Source organism: Grampus griseus (genome assembly GCF_964374135.1).
Source record: "Grampus griseus genome assembly, chromosome: 2".
NCBI classification, from domain to species: Eukaryota; Metazoa; Chordata; class Mammalia; order Artiodactyla; family Delphinidae; genus Grampus; species Grampus griseus.
The window spans coordinates 158,175,147-158,188,760 of record NC_139018.1 but is presented as its reverse complement, the minus strand read 5'-3'; the positions used below and the strand labels follow the sequence as shown (position 1 = coordinate 158,188,760).

Sequence of the window (13,614 nt, the reverse complement as noted above, 5' to 3'; positions counted from 1 at the left end):
GCCTATCTAGTACTGGCCTTTACGGCTTTAAAAAGGTTTTTTTCCCCCTTATTTAATTGCCAACATTCAAAAACTGGGTAGTAGTCAGCACATGAGAAATAGTTACACAACCACTCAACAATTTAAACTTTGGCCTAACAGTAATGCGAAACCAATAACAAATTTAAACTGAGTGACATCATCAGGTCTGCATTTTAAAAGATCCCTCTGGCACAGGTGTTGAGGACAGACAGAAGACTACTGGCAGTGAGACCAGTTAGGAAATAATTACAGTAGCCTAGGTGAGAAAATTTAAGTATGTGAACTGAACTGAAAGGGGGTGGGGAAGGTATTGTCAGGAAAAAAAGTTCAATGTTATGTGCATTTCTGCACATCTTGTGAGAAGAGGTACTGATTCCCTTTGTTCTGTATATTTATATAATAAACAGCCTTAGAAGATATAGTGTCTCCTCAAAGAGCAAAAGGCAGGTTTGTTTACTGTCTGGTATAATAAAGATACTGTCACTCCCCAGGGCAAAGGACAGGAAGGCTTACTGCCCATTATAAAAGATCTGGTCCCCTAAGCTGGGAGTTCCTTTCCTGTAACACACCCAATTGTGTGTGCAGGCATCAGTCACCTGGCTCTCTTTGCAGTATCCTGTAGAAATTGTGGCTGGTTATCTGACACAAGTGCTGACTATTGCCAGGAGTAATGACAGCTTTTGTCTCTGACCAGGAGTCTCATGTCTTCTACTTGAATCCATGGAGTTGTGCAGGCTAACTTGTGAGCTTCCACAAAGGGTAGGATCTCAACCCCTCACAGTTTTTGAGTTTTGGTAATGAAGATGGAATGCTGACAAAGACAAAGCTTTTTAGAAACGGAATGAAAGGACAGTTAGCAGGAACTGAGAGAAGTCCATGGGAATCGGGAGTGAACATGTTGACCAGACTGTATGGTCCCCCCCCAGGCAATGTCTGGTCCTCTACTTCACTGCCTGCTAATGATGCTGAACTGGTGCGGCAGTTTCAGGCTGAGTACCAGGAAGTAGTTTCAAACACAGCAGCCTGAACGATGCCCTGGCTACTGTCAGCTATCCACCAAGCTCACCAGGTCGGCCCTGTAAACAACTAGTAATAGGATTTGTCTGGCAGAGGGAGGCGGGAGCACCATAAATGTATCCATACTGAGTGTGAAAGAAGGAAAACTGTAACCACTGTGGGCAGAACCAGGAGAATCTTTAGCAACTGCTAGTTTGCTGGGGAGATTGAGGGGGTGGGAGGGGCACATAAAGCTTGTTAAAGAAGAAAGGCAACACCTGGCTATTTTAGTGCTCAGCCCCTCCTGCAGTCTGTCTTCTCAACATTAACCCCATTCGAGATAAGTAAAAGACCTCAGGTTTTGGCAGTGGGCCCTGTCTGCTACAAGACAGTTCTGGTCCTTCTGGGAAACTTTCCCCGAAACAATCTCCCAAGGGCACTGACTAGTCTTTGGGCTCTTCCGTACTAAAGTGGATTTTAAGTGATTTAGCAAATGATTCACCACAGAATGAGAAACTCACCCACAGAAATGTAGATTAAATTCTATCAGCTTCAGAAAACCCTCCTAGTCCTTATGCTGAAATCAAGCAAGAATTGAAGGGCTGTTCTTTTGACAATGGAGCGAGCAGCAGATAGTCCACATTAGGTGGACTCCTAAAAACAACGATGCCACCCGTGCAGATCAAGTCCAAGTCGGCCAAAGAGTACAAACTCATGGCCCCCGCCGGGAAGTGATGTGGCTGTAGCCGCTGAATCAAGGCATCCCTAACGGAAATGGATGATGCCAGTCAGCAATGACGGCCCTGCCACAGAGTACACAACACAGGGCTTTGGGTGCCCCAAATGCTCGCAGCTACGGCGCCACTCAAAACTGAAATAAATTCACCTTGTTTACTGGTGCAGAGCTGCTCTCTCCCAGCCTCCCCCTACACCCTTTAAAGAGAAAGATTGTTAGGGGCGGGGCCAAGTTCTCCCAGTCCCCAAGGGGAACTGAAGATCAAACATACCTGGGTTTGCGAGATCACTGTAGGGAGGGGAGGGACATTTTATAGCTCTGACTGATATATATTGGAGCCCATGTCACCTTCATGCCTCATCCTGTGGAGGGAGAGGGTACCTGCTTCCAGCTATGAGGTTTGGGTGCAGTTCACGGTGCGGAAGAGATGCTAATGTGTTCTTTTGGGTGGGACTCTTGGTACCAACTCAATGTATTACTGTTGTGGCTTCCAACACTGAATGTATAATTGGTATTCATATTTTTCATGCTTGCACGGTGAATACTCTTAAGAGCCAGAGGGGATTATGCCACCTGGGAAGAGCCACATGTAGAAAAGCACTAGCAGCCTTAGTGGCCCACAGTCCTTATGACCCCTCTGAGTACAAGTTTCTGTGCCTGGGTAATGTTACTGACTGGAGCTTCTGACAAGAGGAACAGCCTCCAACCAGAGGTGCCCCTTGGACTTGGTATATTCAAGAATGCAGCCAGCCTGGCCCCTATGACCTCTCAGCTCTACAGGAAAGAGTGGCAGCTATCCCTTTAGGGAAAATTTATTTTCCATTCTGTTGGTTCAATGAGGCCCTTGATTCACAGAGGATCCCCTAAATGCCTGGGCCTGGTGCACTAATGACTCAACTAAGCTGAGACCCTGTGGTGTTCCGTGGACTGCTGTGCTGTTCAACCTCAGTGCCAGCTATGCAGAAATGAAAGTGGGTGTGGCTGCTGTGCTCTGCGGGCAGAACTCAAGGATGTTCTCAGAGATCTGGCTGATATTCCCGGTGATAAACCTTGTCAGGCTTCTACTGATATGGGGCTAATACCCATTGGTAATAGTTGTTTGGGTCTGCTACTTAGAAAACTACAGACTGACATCTTAAAGACTTGCCATATAAACTGTGGAGACAGACAGTAGTTGCCGAGCAGACCATCTAGGTCACTAATATGGGCCATAGTAAGGGCCCATTGTCTGGTGAAGCTAACAGGAGTCCAGCTGCTGACGATGCCTGCACTGCCCAGACTGCCACCTCTGCCGGCGGATCCATCACCACTCCAGATGCGTCAACACATGGACCATCATTGAACAGACACAAAGTAAAGGACTCTGTTCCTGATGCAGAGGCAACCTCTGCGTCCCACACTGGTGACTCCCAGGAAAAGACCCATTCGTCTCATGGTGAGAGAGGCCACATCTCCTGCTACTGGCAGACCGGCTACATCAGACCTTTAACCCCGTCTTCACACCATCAGTAGTGCCTCACCGCTGATGACACTCTTCCAGGTTATGGTATTACAATGCCAATCCAATCAGCTGGCTCCAACCATACCACTGTGGCCCCTGACACTAATCCGTCATGTTTTTCACTTTCCAAACCATTTGCTATCTGACAATGGTATACTTTTTAACAAAAAAGTCACAAAAAATGGGTTGTTTGTCAAAGTATGTGATGGCCTTCCACACTCCCTACCATCCACAGGCATCTTGTATTGGTGAGTGCTGAAACAGCGTCCTCAAAAATCAACTTAAAAAACTCAAAAACAAAAGACAACTGGATTCGAAAATGGTCAAAGGACTTGAATAGACATTTCTCCAAAGAAAATATACAAATGGCCAATAAGTACATGAAACAGTGTTCAACATCACTAATCATTAGGGAAATGCAAATCAAAACCACATGACACCAATATGTATAAAATAGATAACTGAGGAGAAGATGGCGGAAGAGTAAGACGGGGAGATCACCTTCCTCCCCACAGATACACCAGAAAACATCTACACGTGGAACAACTTCTACAAAACACCTACTGAACGCTGGCGGAAGACCTCAGACCTCCCAAAAGGCAAGAAAGTCCCCACGTACCTGGGTAGGGCAAAAGAAAAAAGAAAAAACAGAGACAAAAGAATGGGGACGGGACGTGCACCAGTGGGAGGGAGCTGTGAAGGAGGAAAGGTTTCCACACACTAGGAAGCCCCTTCACGGGTGGAGACTGCGGGTGGCCGAGGGGGGAAGCTTCGGAGCCGCGGAGGAGAGCACAGCAACAGGGGTGCGGAGAGCAAAGCGGGGAGATTCCCGCACAGAGGATTGGTGCCGACCGGCACTCACCAGCCCGAGAGGCTTGTCTGCTCACCCGCCGGGGCGGGCGGGGCTGGGAGCTGAGGCTCAGCTCCGGTCAGAGCGCAGGGAAAGTGCACCACGGCTAGCGGGAGGGAGTCCAGGGAAAAGTCTGGACCTGCCGAAGAGGCAAGAGACTTTTTCTTCCCTCTTTGTTTCCTGGTGCACGAGGAGAGGGGATTAAGAGCACCGCCTAAGTGAGCTCCAGAGACGGGCGCGAGCCGCGGCTAAAAGCGTGGACCCCAGAGACGGGCATGAGACGCTAAGGCTGCTGCTGCCGCCACCAAGAAGCCTGTGTGCAAGCACAGGTTACTATCCACACTCCCTTCCGGGGAGCCTGTCCAGCCCGCCACTGCCAGGGTCCCAGGATCCAGGGACAACTTCCCCGGGAGAACGCACGGCGCGCCTCAGGCTGGTGCAACGTCACGCCGGCCTCTGCCGCTGCAGGCCCCGCACTCCGTACACCTCCCTCCCCTCGGCCTGAGTGAGCCAGAGCCCCCGAAGCAGCGGCTCCTTTAACCCCATCCTGTCTGGGCTCCTTTAACCCCATCCTGTCTGATCGAAGAACAGACGCCCTCCGGCGACCTACACGCAGAGGCGGGGCCAAATCCAAAGCTGAGCCCTGGGAGCTGTGAGAACAAAGAAGAGAAAGGGAAATCTCTCCCAGCAGCCTCAGAAGCAGCGGATTAAAGCTCCACAATCAACTTGATGTACCCTGCATCTGTGGAACACCTGAATACACAACGAATCTTCCCAAATTGAGGAGGTGGACTTTGAGAGCAAGATTTATGATTTTTTCCCCTTTTCCTCTTTTTGTGAGTGTGTATGTGTATGCTTCGGTGTGAGATTTTGTCTGTATAGCTTTGCTTCCACCATTTGTCCTCGGGTTCTATCCGTCCGTTTTTTTCTTTAAAAAAATTTTTTTTTCTTAATAATTATTTTTTATTTTAATAACTTTATTTTATTTTATCTTACTTTATTTTATCTTCTTTCCTTCCTCCCTCCCTCCCTCCTTTCTTTCTTTTTCTTTCTTTCCTTTTCTTTCTACTTTTTCTCCCTTTTATTCTGAGCCATGTGGATGAAAGGCTGTTGGTTCTGCAGCCAGGAGTCAGTGCTGTGCCTCTGAGGTAGGAGAGCCAACTTCAGGACACTGGTCCACAAGAGACCTCCCAGCTCCACATAATATCAAACGGCAAAAATCTCTCAGAGATCTCCATCTCAACACCAGCACCCAGCTTCACTCAACGACCAACAAGCTACAGTGCTGGACACCCTATGCCAAACAACTAGCAGACAGGAACACAACCCCACCCATTAGCAGAGAGGCTGCCTAAAACCATAATAAGTGCACAGACACCCCAAAACACACCACCAGACGTGGACCTGCCCACCAGAAAGACAAGATCCAGCCTCATCCACCGGAACACAGGCACTAGTCCCCTCCACCAGGAAGCCTACACAACCCACTGAACCAACCTTAGCCACTGGGGACAGACACCAAAAACAACGGGAACTACGAACCCACAGCCTGCAAAAAGGAGACCCCAAACACAGTAAGATGAGCAAAATGAGAAGACAGAAAAACACACAGCAGATGAAGGAGCAAGATAAAAACCCACCAGACCTAACAAATGAAGAGGAAATAGGCAGTCTACCTGAAAAAGAATTCAGAATAATGATAGTAAAGATGATACAAAATCTTGGAAATAGAATGGACAAAATGCAAGAAACATTTAACAAGGACCTAGAAGAACAAAAGATGAAACAAACAACGATGAACAACACAATAAATGAAATGAAAAATACTCTAGATGGGATCAATAGCAGAATAACTGAGGCAGAAGAACGGATAAGTGACCTGGAAGACAAAATAGTGGAAATAACTACTGCAAAGCAGAATAAAGAAAAAAGAATGAAAAGAACTGAGGACAGTCTCAGAGACCTCTGGGACAACATTAAATGCACCAACATTCAAATTATAGGGGTTCCAGTAGAAGAGGAGAAAAAGAAAGGGACTGAGAAAATATCTGAAGAGATTATAGTTGAAAATTTCCCTGATATGGGAAAGGAAATACTTAATCAAGTCCAGGAAGCACAGAGAATCCCATACAGAATAAATCCAAGGAGAAATACGCCAAGACACGTATTAATCAAACTGTCAAAAATTAAATACAAAGAAAACATATTAAAAGCAGCAAGGGAAAATCAACAAATAACACACAAGGGAATCCCCATAAGGTTAACAGCTGATCTTTCAGCAGAAACTCTGCAAGGCAGAAGGGACTGGCAGGACATATTTAAAGTGATGAAGGAGAAAAACCTGCAACCCAGATTACTCTACCCAGCAAGGATCTCATTCACATTTGATGGAGAAATTAAAACCTTTACAGACAAGCAAAAGCTGAGAGATTTCAGCACCACCAAACCAGCTTTACAACAAATACTAAAGGAACTTCTCTAAGCAAGAAACACAAAAGAAGGAAAAGACCTACAATAACAAACCCAAAACAATTAAGAAAATGGGAATAGGAACATACATATCGATAATTACCTGAAATGTAAACGGATTAAAATGCTCCCACCAAAAGACACAGATTGGCTGAATGGATACAAAAACAAGACCCATATATATGCTGTCTACAAGAGACCCACTTCAGACCTAGAGACACATACAGACTGAAAGTAAGGGGATGGAAAAAGATATTCCGTGCAAATGGAAACCAAAAGAAAGCTGGAGTAGCAATTCTCATATCAGACAAAATAGACTTTAAAATAAAGACTATTAGAAGAGACAAAGAAGGACACTACATAATGATCAAGGGATTGATCCAAGAAGAAGATATAACAACTGTAAATATTTATGCACCCAACATAGGAGCACCTCAATACATAAGGCAAATACTAACAGCCATAAAAGGGGAAATCGACAGTAACACATTCATAGTAGGGGACTTTAACACCCCACTTTCACCAATGGACAGATCATTCAAAAAGAAAATAAATAAGGAAACACAAGCTTTAAATGATACATTAAACAAGATGGACTTCATTGATTCATCCAAAAACAACAGAATACACATTTTTCTCAAGTGCTCATGGAACATTCTCCAGGATAGATCATATCTTGGATCACAGATCAAGCCTTGGTAAATTTAAGAAAACTGAAATTGCATCAAGTATCTTTTCCGACCACAACACTATGAGACTACATATCAATTACAGGAAAAGATCTGTAAAAAATACAAACACATGGAGGCTAAACAATGCACTACTTAATAATGAAGTGATCACTGAAGAAATCAAAGAGGAAATCAAAAAATACCTAAAAACAAATGACAATGGAGACACGACGACCCAAAACCTATGGGATGCAGCAAAAGCAGTTCTAAGAGGGAAGTTTATAGCAATACAATCCTACCTTAAGAAACAGGAAACATCTCAAATAAACAACCTAACCTTGCACCTAAAGCAATTAGAGAAAGAAGAACAAAAAAACCCCAAAGTTAGCAGAAGGAAAGGAATCATAAAGATCAGATCAGAAATAAATGAAAAAGAAATGAAGGAGACAGTAGCAAAGATCAATAAAACTAAAAGCTGGTTCTTTGAGAAGATAAACAAAATTGATAAACCATTAGCCAGACTCATCAAGAAAAAAAGGGAGAAGACTCAAATCAATAGAATTAGAAATGAAAAAGGGGAAGTAACAACTGACACTGCAGAAATACAAAAGATCATGAGAGATTACTACAAGCAACTCCATGCCAATAAAATGGACAACCTGGAAGAAATGGACAAATTCTTAGAAATGCACAACCTGCCAAGACTGAATCAGGAAGAAATAGAAAATATGAACAGACCAATCACAAGCACTGAAATTGAAACTGTGATTAAAAATCTTCCAACAGGGCTTCCCTGGTGGCACAGTGGTTTAGAGTCCGCCTGCCGATGCAGGGGACATGGGTTCGTGCCCCGGTCTGGGAAGATCCTGCATGCCACGAAGCGGCTGGGCCTGTGAGCCATGGCCGCTGAGCCTGCGCGTCCGGAGCCTGTACTCCACAACGGGTGAGGCCACAACAGTGAGAGGCCCGCGTACCACAAAAAAAAAAAAAAAAATCTTCCAACAAACAAAAGCCCAGGACCAGATGGCTTCACAGGCGAATTCTATCAAACATTTAGAGAAGAGCTAACACCTATCCTTCTCAAACTCTTCCAAAATATAGCAGAGGGAGGAACACTCCCAAACTCATTCTATGAGGCCAACATCACCCTGATACCAAAACCAGACAAGGATGTCACAGAGACAGAAAACTACAGGCCAATATCACTGATGAACACAGATGCAAAAATCCTCAACAAAATACTAGCAAACAGAATCCAACAGCACATTAAAAGGATCATACACCATGATCAAGTGGAGTTTATTTCAGGAATGCAAGGATTCTTCAATATATGCAAATCAATCAACGTGATACACCATATTAACAAATTGAAGGAGAAAAACCATATGGTCATCTCAATAGATGCAGAGAAAGCTTCTGACAAAATTCAACACCCATTTATGATAAAAACCCTGCAGAAAGTAGGCATAGAGGGAACTTTCCTCAACATAATAAAGGCCGTATATGACAAACCCACAGCCAACATCGTCCTCAATGGTGAAAAACTGAAAGCATTTCCACTAAGATCAGGAACAAGACAAGGTTGCCCACTCTCACCACTCTTATTCAACATAGTTTTGGAAGTTTTAGCCACAGCAATCAGAGAAGAAAAGGAAATAAAAGGAATCCAAATCGGAAAAGAAGTAGTAAAGCTGTCACTGTTTGCAGATTACATGATACTATACATAGAGAACTCTAAAGATGCTACCAGAAAACTACTAGAGCTAATCATGAATTTGGTAAAGTAGCAGGATACAAAATTAATGCACAGAAATCTCTGGCATTCCTATACACTAATGATGAAAAATCTTAAAGTGAAATCAAGAAAACACTCCCATTTACCACTGCAACAAAAAGAATAAAATATCTAAGAATAAACCTACCTAAGGAGACAAAAGACCTGTTTGCAGAAAATTATAAGACACTGATGAAAGAAATTAAAGATGATACAAATAGATGGAGAGATATACCATGTTCTTGTATTGGAAGAATCAACATTGTGAAAATGACTCTACTACCCAAAGCAATCTACAGATTCAATGCAATCCCTATTAAACTACCACTGGCATTTTTCACAGAACTAGAACAAAAAATTTCACAATTTGTATGGAAACCCTGAACAGCCAAAGCAATCTTGAGAAAGAAAAACGGAGCTGGAGGAATCAGGCTCCCTGACTTCAGACTATACTACAAAGCTCCAGTAATCAAGACAGTATGGTACTGGCACAAAAACAGAAAGATAGTTCAATGGAACAGGATAGAAAGCCCAGAGATAAACCCACACATATATGGTCACCTTATCTTTGATAAAGGAGGCAGGAATGTACAGTGGAGAAAGGACAGCCTCTTCAGTAAGTGGTGCTGGGAAAACTGGACAGGTACATGTAAAAGTATGAGATTAGATCACTCCCTAAGACCATACACAAAAATAAGCTCAAAATGGATTAAAGACCTAAATGTAAGGCCAGAAACTATCAAACTCTTAGAGGAAAACATAGGCAGAACACTCTATGACATAAATCACAGCAAGATCCTTTTTTTTTTGCGGTACACGGGCCTCTCACTGCTGTGGCCTCTCCCGCTGTGGAGCACAGGCTCTGGACACGCAGGCCCAGCGGCCATGGCTCACGGGCCCAGCCACTCTGTGGCACATGGGATCCTCCCAGACCGGGGCACGAACCCGTGTCCCCTGCATCGGCAGGTGGACTCTCAACCACTGCACCACCAGGGAAGCCCAGCAAGATCCTTTTTGACCCACCTCCTAGAGAAATGGAAATAAAAACAAAAATAAACAAATGGGACCTAATGAAACTCCAAAGCTTTTGCACAGCAAAGGAAACCATAAACAGGACCAAAAGACAACCCTCAGAATGGAAGAAAAAATTTGCAAATGAAGCAACTGACAAAGGATTAATCTCCAAAATTTATAAGCAGCTCATGCAGCTCAATAACAAAAAAACGAACAACCCAGTCCAACAATGGGCAGAAGACCTAAATAGACATTTCTCCAAAGAAGATATACAGACTGCCAACAAACACATGAAAGAATGCTTAACATCATTAATCATTAGAGAAATGCAAATCAAAACTACAATGAGATATCATCTCACACCAGTCAGAATGGCCATCATCAAAAAATCTACAAACAATAAATGCTGGAGAGGGTGTGGAGAAAAGGGAACACTCTTGCACTGCTGGTGGGAATGTGAATTGGTACAGCCACAATGGAGAACAGTATGGAGGTTCCTTAAAAAACTACAAATAGAACTACCATATGACCCAGCAATCTCACTACTGGGCATAAACCCTGAGAAAACCATAATTCAAAAAGAGTCATGTACCAAAATGTTCACTGCAGCTCTATTTACAATAGCCCAGAGATGGAAACAACCTACATGTCCATCATCGGATGAATGGATAAAGAAGATGTGGCACATATATACAATGGAATATTACTCAGCCATAAAAAGAAACGAAATTGAGCTATTTGTAATGAGGTGGATGGACCTAGAGTCTGTCATACACAGTGAAGTAAGTCAGAAAGAGAAAGACAAATACTGTATGCTAACACATATATATGGAATTTAAGAAAAAAAATGTCATGAAGAACCCAGGGGTAAGACAGGATTAAAGACACAGACCTACTAGAGAATGGACTTGAGGATATGGGGAGGGGGAAGGGTAAGCTGTGACTAAGCAAGAGAGTGGCATGGACATATATACACTACTAAACGTAAAATAGATAGCTAGTGGGAAGCAGCCTCATAGCACAGGGAGATCAGCTCGGTGCTTTGTGACCACCTAGAGGGGTGGGATAGGGAGGGTGGGAGGGAGGGAGACTCAAGAGGGAAGAGATATGGGAACATATGTATATGTATAACTGATTCACTTTGTTATAAAGCAGAAACACACCATTGTAAAGCAATTATACTTCAATAAAGATGTAAAAAAAACATAAAAAAATAGATAACTAATAAAAAAAAAACACAATGAGACATCACACCCATCAGGATGGCTGCTATCCGCCTCCCGCAAACAACAAAAGAAAATAACAAATGTTGGCAAGGAGGTGGAGCAATTGGAACCCTTGTGCACTGTTGGTAGGAATGTAAAACAGTACAGCTGCTGTGGAAAACAGAATGGTGGGTCCTAAATACTTAAATATAGAATTACCATATGGTCCTGCAATTCCACTGCTGGGTATATACCCCAGAGAATTGAAAGCAGAGTCTCCAAGAGGTATCTGTACACTTATGTTTATAGTGGTGTTATTCACAAGAGCCAAAAGGTGGAAGTAACACTAGTGTCCATCAATGAAAAAATGGATAAACAAAATGTGGTATATATATTCATTCAATGGACTACTATTCAGCCTTAAAAAGGGAGGAAATTCTGACACATACTACAACATGGATGAACCTGAGGATATTATGCTGAGTGAAATAAGCAGTTGCAAAAGAACCAAGTATTGTATGACTCCACTTATATGAGGTGCCTAGAGTAGTCAAATTCATAGAGACAGAAGGTAACATGGTGGTTGCCAGGGGCTGCAGGGAGAGAGCAATTAAGCTGTTGTTTAATGGGCACAGAGTTTCAGTCTTGCAAGATGAAAACAGTTCTGGAGACTGGCTACACAACACTGTGAATGTACTTAACACTACTGAACTGTACACTTAAAAATAGTTAAGATGGGAAATCTTGTTACGTGTATTTTACCACAGTTAAAAAACATTTTTTTTAGTCAACTCTAAAAGATTTCTGACTATACCCCCTTTGACTCTTCCTGGTTTACATATGTCAGCAAAGCAGGTTGGTCACTGAACATGGCTGTTCCCAGAAAGAGACTGTCTCCTCTTGGCCACTTGGGATCCGCCCAAGCGTGATGCTTCATTCTTTCCCCTAACGGAGACCCCATGCTGGCCTGATCGGTACAGCCTCTGGGTGGCAGCCCAGCCAAAAGGGGGCCTTGGGAATTTTAACTTAATTGTGGTTTAGCCGCCTGAATTTTCTTGTTGTACTTCTGTGGTCTTAAGTATTCTGCTCACCAAATCCCCTTACATTGTACCATGTGGACCAAAGTGGTGGACATAATAGGATCTCTAAGTTTAATAAAAATGCTCTCATCCCTCTGGCACCTGACCCTTCCAGACAAAAAAGGTCAGGGTGAGGGTCAGGGATAATTGGGGAAAAGGGAAAGGTTAGTGATTGGAATGGGACACACTGACTCTGCAGCGGTGGAAGGAGAACAACCCTGGCACCAGTGAAAGAAAAACTTTAAACCTCAGGAGGTAAGAAGGAGGGACATTCGTGATTCTGTCTTTCTGAATCCCCCAGAATCTTCCTCACAAAGGAAAAGTCCCAGGTGTGGCTCTCCCAGATTGTGCAAGTGCCTCAATAAACTGAACTGCCTGCCAGCTCTGCCATGCCCTGCTGGACAGCTCTGATCACAACGTGATCATCCTTCTCCTCAAGGTCACTGAAAAATCTTAGGAAAGCAGAAGAAGATGGTCCTACCCCCTGAGCCTCCCAAAAGAACACCTGCCAATACCTCCAGGTGTCTTTCCAAACCCCCCCACCCCACCCAATTCCTGTAGCTATCATTCAGCCATCCCTAAGGGGCAGGTGAATGCAACCTGACAGGTGGCACAGACAAACAGGACAGACTGGACTGACTGCCTTCAGGTAACACCTCCATAAACAAAAAGAAGTACTAGACTCAGTTATTTGTACTGAACTGGGAGCCCTAAGGCTTGCCAGCTGTCCAGGAGGCAACACTGGAGAAACTGCCAGCCTGTGCTCGCTAAGTAGGTCCCACCTGGGGTCAGGGGGTGGGGGTGGGAGGGCAGACGACAACTGTAAGCACCACATTCTTCACAGGTGTACTCATGCGGAAGCCAGGCATTACCTTACTTCCCTCCAGAAATGTGGTGACGTGCACTGCAGGGGTGATCATAAGAGACCTGCAAGTGTTTAAGCAAGCACCACCAGTAGATCCTGTATCCCCAGACAGCTGTGACCTCTCCAAAGTAAGGCTATTCTTGATTGGGGGGAGGGGGCCCTCCCAGAAGGATAACTGACTTGTTAATTATGTGTAATCTGCTCTGAGGCATTTATGCCTGAAATGGGAGTTATCCAATTAGAAACAGTAGTTTGAAATCTGTCCCTGACTTTAGCTGAGGTGAACAATGAGATCGTATCAGCCCTGGAGCCATTAAGGTCAGTGTCAGCTCAGGGGCCAGGATCGTTATGGATGACAGAACTGCCCTAGACTTCCTTCCTGCAGGGAGGCCAAATCTGTGCATTCCCTAATACTCCTGCAGTACTTGGGTCA

The 13,614-nt window shown here is 44.1% G+C and overlaps 1 protein-coding gene across 13 annotated transcripts in view; it reads right to left on the bottom strand.

Moving 5' to 3' along the window:
• Nucleotides 1-13,614, bottom strand: part of ABI1 (abl interactor 1) — a 103,413-nt gene that overhangs the window by 26,143 nt on the left and 63,656 nt on the right. The window lies entirely within an intron of this gene.